Source organism: Diadema antillarum, unplaced genomic scaffold (genome assembly GCF_040938485.1).
Source record: "Diadema antillarum isolate AM-2024a unplaced genomic scaffold, OU_Dant_1.0 seq00000135_RagTag, whole genome shotgun sequence".
NCBI lineage: Eukaryota > Metazoa > Echinodermata > Echinoidea > Diadematoida > Diadematidae > Diadema > Diadema antillarum.
The window spans coordinates 169,364-175,645 of NW_027271212.1; positions in this window are offsets into that span (position 1 = coordinate 169,364).

Genomic DNA, 6,282 nt, shown 5'->3' on the forward strand with positions numbered 1-6,282 from the left:
TTACATAATTATATACATGTATTTATATATATACATGGGATTATATATAATGAATTAAAGGACAACTTAACCTTCATAGACACGTGAGTTGAATGAATGCAGCAATATTAGTCGAACATATAATTATCAGTGGTACTTTAAGGAAAATCAGACAATCCGCTCAAAAGTTATGATTGTTTTAAGTTTCTGCTCAGTCACGGCTGGATGAGAAGACTACTATAGATTGTGATGCCACATGCGTACAACGATATAAAGAGAGTATACAGAAAATTCAACATATTACACTTTTCTCGCATGACAAAAGAACACTCGACTTCTCTCTTTCAGAAGGCAGAGGGACTAATATTACCCTTAACATACATGAGTAACAAGTCGAAGAAATTATCGCACTTCATTCAAAAAGTAACAGTTGTGTGAAATTCTCTTTGTGTTTTCCTTATATTGTTCAACGCATGTGACATCATACACTGTAGTAGTCTTCTCATCCAGAAATGATTGCACAGATACATTAACAATTCATAACTTTTGAACGGATTGTCGGATTTTCCTCAAACTTTAACTGACATGGCTTATGTGCTCTACCAATATTGTTGCATTCACCCAATCCGCATGTATATGAAGGTTGACTTGTCCTTTAATTCACTGCTATATCACCATGCTATAGACTACTAGTATAGTACAGTTGAACACAACGGTTTAAGATAATGAGAGTTGAAATGGAAGATGCTATGATGTACACTCATTTTGACTTTTGAAAGACATCTACCCCACTAAACGCGTAAACTAAAATTGGCTGAGTGGATTCGATGGGGCGTATAACGATACTCATATAAAAGGAATGTCTATACATATATATATACACTGTATATATATATATATACAGGGCTCGACACAAACTGTGGCCCGGGGCCACCAAAAACGCACGTCGGGCCACCAAAAACTCTGAAATGAAGATATTGGTGGCCCGATTGTGCCACCAAAAAAGTCGGATATTTGCCTTTAATTTTGGAAATGAACGGCAGTAACAATTGACTCCGTAAGATGCTTAAATAAATGTCAATGTTTGCTTTTTATTCTAGAAATGAATAAAGGTAATATTCGACTCCGTATGATACTAAAATATATGTCGGATGTTTGCTTATACTTTTGGAAATGAATAACGGTAACATTCAGCTCTGTACGGTGCTAAAATTAATGTCAGATATTTGATTTTGCTTGCGGAAATGAATAGGGATAACATTCGGTTCCGCGGCTGGAATGAATATCGAATGTTTGCTTTGACATTTGGAAGTGAATAATAATAGTATTCAACTCCGTAAGATGATAAAATAAATGCCGGATGTTTGCTTTTACGTGTGAAAGTAAATAGCAAGAACATTCAGCTTGGGAAGATGCTAAAATAAACGTCGAATGATCCCTTTGACGTTCGGAAATGAATAACAATAATATTCAACTCCGTACGATGATTAAATAAAATGATGTCGGATGTTTGCTCTTACTTTTAAAAGTAAATAGCAATAACATTCGGCTCTAGAAGATGGCAAAATAAATGTCAAATTGTTGCTTTTACGTTTGGAAGTGAATAGCAATACCATTCGGCTCCAGAAGATGGCAAAATAAATGTCAGTTGTTGCTTTTACGTTTGGAAGTGAATACCAGTAACACTCTGCTCCATACGATGCTAAAATAAATGTCGCATATTTTCTTTTACATTTCGAAATGAATAGCAGTAACATTCAGCTGCGTTTGATGGTAAAATAAATGTCTGATGTCTGCCTTGACGTTCAAAAATATTTAAAAAAAAACAGTAACATTCAGCTCCGTATGATGCTAGAATAATTGTCAGATGATTCATGTCACTTTCGGAAGTGGACAGCAGTAACATTCGGCTCCGTACGATGATAAAATAAATGCCGAATGTTTGCTTTTAAATTTGGAAATGAATAACAGATTGTTGCTTTTACATTTTGAAATGAATAACGGTTTCAATCGGTTCAATTAGATGCTAAAATGAATAGCGCATGTTTGCTCTCACGTTCTGAAGTGAATAGGGATAAGATTCAGCTCCGCAAGATGCTAAAATGAATGTCGGTTGTTTTCTTTTACATTTAAAAATGATTAACGGTAACAATCGGCTTCGTAAGGTGCTAAAGTAAGTGTTGGATGATTGCTTTTACAATCAGAAATGAATGCGGTGGTAACTTCGGCTCTTTACAATGCTAAAACAAATGTCGGATGTTTACAAATGTCTGTATACCTAATGCTCCCACTTTCTCATTTCAAACGGAAGTTTTGACCCCGAAAATAGCATACAATTCCAATGTAATCTATATAAGCCTATTTGCTAAATCTCAGAACTCAGAATAACGGTAAGATGATTGAATTTTCTATTCACTTATTTTGGACATGGGTAGGTATACCTGTATTACTTCATTAATGCTTAATATTTATGTTTCTATGTTTAGTATGACCGATTTAGTTTTTTTTTTTAAATTTTTTTCTTGATTTTTTTTCGGGCCACCAAAAAATGTTTTGTTTTGGTGCTGTTAATGTGAATTTTGTGGTACCAAACGAAATTCGAATAAAGAACTCGAAAAAAGTGTGTGTGTGTATGTATATATATATATATATGTATATATAATATAATATATATATACACACACACACTTTTTTTCGAGTTCTTTATTCGAATTTCGTTTGGTACCACAAAATTCACATTCACAACACCAAAACAAAACATGAGACAAACAAAATTATATACATGTACAAACATTGCACTATATCTTACATCATGAATCCTTTGACCGAAAAAACGAAATCGGTTTGTTTTTGTTTTTGTTTTTTCAACACACATCTATTCTTGAAAAATGCCCACAAATGGGAACACGATAGTTTTCTCAAGGCAATTGGGCACATTTCACCACTTGTTTCTTAAAAAAAAACCAAAAAACTTATTTTCTTTTTCTTGCTGTAAACCGACCAATCAAAACCGAAAAACCAGCAGAAATCAATCTAAATTTCAACTAATACAAAAAAGAAGTGTTAGGAGCAGACATACTATCAAGATATACATGTACACATTTCAGAGTTTCCCAACTCGAATAGTCTGAAATACTGTTTGCCCACACGCACATCACAAGCATGCCCACATATGTACATGTGCCTCCAACTTTACATTTACTTGAAACGCTCTGAGCAAACGGGCCCACAGTCGGAGCAAAAAGAAACGAAAAAAAAATAATAAAGAAAAAGAAAAGGAATCCTCCTCTCCCTCCCGGAGAAGAAGAAAGGAGAAAAAAAAAGAAAAAAAAAACCAATATCCCAAATTGAGTAGCTGTGTTGGAGAAACTGCAAAAAAAAAAAAATAATAATAAGATAAAAAATGAATAAATACCTAACTAGTGGAGATAGGTCCTAAGAAAAAAAAAATAGGCACCCACACAACAGAGAAATGATAGAAAGTAGAGAGGAGAAATACAGGAAAGAAAAAAAAAATCTTCAACTCAAGACAGCTCCCACATCTCCTTGGGTACATTTTCTCCCACGATTATTGAAAAAATTGCGTTGTTCGCATTTTCGTCGCGTGTTCTTCTTGTACGTAATATGTTATACTTAAGCAATGATACTAGTACACACGACATTCGCGCATACGTCGTGAGAACTTCGCACAAATTGCGCAAGAATGGTTTTCGGCTTCGTTGTCGGAACACATTCGGAGAAAAACTTTTCCGACTGTTGGATTTTGCCATTCGCGTCCATCGCAAATTGTTCGCGTGCTCAGTGAAATCAAGCCTTTAGTCGACAAACGGTAAGGTTGAATTTTGTCACTATTTCTTCAAATTTAAGCAATATGATTCCCTTCTACAGTGTTGCTCTCATATTGATGGAGTCTGATAGCATGTCTCCACGGCGCAAAGAATTACAGTGATTGTGGGCTCATGTGTGTCCGGCAGAGAAGGAAGACTGCGACTATACCCGTAGTGAGGAGCTTTCTGCACAATATTATTTGCACAGACATCTTCCGGCTTTCGCCGCACAGCAAGGGCGGAGCGATGCCTGAACGTTAAAATGACGGAGTGTGGTACATTATTATTTTTGTCATCAACTCTTCATATTCACTCTCTGACGTGCTTTAGTCATTACGTGACTGATGCAAACCCTTAAGGAGACCGAAACTAGGCAAGGACAAAGTAACATCAACAAAACCTCTGTATCTTAACCTGTGGCAGCACTTTTGCGTGTGTAGAGCCTAGTGTGATGTTATTAATCGCTGATATTTACCAATTGCTGAAGTGCAGACTACCTTTTTTTTAAATCAATAGCGAGTGGAAACGGTAATCTTTGATTTGTAATGCAGATATATGACACGACTGGTTGATGGGGCAGTGTATAGGCTCTATGGTGCTACGTTTAGAGGTGTAACTACACCGGACAGCAAAAGAAAGTACCCACTTCTGTCAAAGGCCACACACAAAAGTTCACCCCCTAGAAATAAACAATTTTTGTACACAGGTACGCTACAATGCTCCTTACTAATCACATGCACATAAGCAAGTTAATGTCTTCATAACAAAGAAGAACTTGACATACACAGCATCTTTGTCACTGAATCAAAAGTCCCACACAAAAGCACTTCCACCACGCAAAAATGGCCTCTGAATGGACAACAGTTTTAAACAACCAACATTGATCCAAGCTCTGCAGGAGGAATGGACAGAACTTCCCCAGGACTACGCCAGACAGCTTATCCATAGCATGCGTCAGAGATGCCTAGAATGTGTCCAGGCATGAGAAGGAGATATACATTATTGAAAATTGATGTTTGTGACTGCTTTTTTGTCCTGTGACACTGATTTTTGCGTAAAACTTGTAAGGCTCATTCTGTTACATTTTGTGACTTTTGATTCAGTGACCAAGATGCTGTGCATGTCATTTTTTCTTTGTAATAAAGATAATCACTTTCTATTGGTTATGTGATTGATTACTAATGGATATTGCAGCATACCTGTGTACAAAACTGTTTATTTCTAGGGGGTGAATTTTTGTGTGCGGCTTTTGACAGAAGTGGGTACTTTTTTTTGCTGTCCAGTGTACATTGGAACCCACCTCCCTGCACTGACAAATAATGCCGGTCATAATATCATGACATCCTTTTGTTCTTGCCTAACCAACTCAGTACACGTTAATACGTCCATCCTCTAAGATTACTATAAATCTAGATCCCGGCCGCTAGGTGATGCCTTTCCGTGTTATTTATGTTGATGATTTCACAGACGTATAGGAGAAAATAGGTAATTGGTAACAGAATCATATCATGACCTATATGACAGTTTGCGCAACGCGTTTAGGGGAATCCCGAGGCATAGAAAAACAGTACTGTACTCGATCGATAACTCATTAGCCGGGTTCACACGTACACCAATTAGCGGGATACAAATCTCGAGATTTGCATCGCGATCGTCATCCCGAGTTTTTTGCACGTGTGGACAGAAAAAACCCGAAAATTAGCGGGATAAGCATCGCGATGCTAATCCCAAGAAATCTTGCGCTGGTTCCTCAATTAGCGGGATAATTGGCCGCGCGCTGGTACGTGTGAACGGTCGGGATTAGAATCTCGAGTTTTTATATCCCATCATGCAATGCGCACATCACAACAGCGAGGCCTCTGCGGAGAGGTCCTTCACCTCTTTGGAGGAAAACAACAACAGCGCGCGAACCACATCACTGACGCGTAAAAGACAATGGACAAAGGTAAGTGCGTCATCCCGCTATTTTGTACGTGTGAACCCGGCTGAATTAGCCGGGTTCACACGTACAAAATAGCGGGATGACGATCGCGATGCACATCCCGAGTTTTGTTGCGAGCGTCCACACGTACCAAATTAGCGGGATAGCGATCGCGATCGGTATCCCGCTAATTTGGCGAGCGTCCACACGTACCGAATTATCCCGCTAATTGCCGATAGAGATAACAGCAAAGCCTGCAAACTGGGTCACGCAGCGCCCTTCTCTATCACTGCCTGCGCGCACCTACCTTCGTCCATTGTCTTTTACGCGTCAGTGGTGTGGTTCGCGCGCTGTTGTTGTTGTGCTCCAAAGAGGTGAAGGACCTCTTCGCAGAGGCCTCGCTGTTGTGATGTGCGCATTGCATGATGGGATGTAAAAACTCGAGATTCTAATCCCGACCGTTCACACGTACCAGCGCGGGGCCAATTATCCCGCTAATTGACGAACCAGCGCAAGATTTCTTGGGATTAGCATCGCGATGCTTATCCCGCTAAT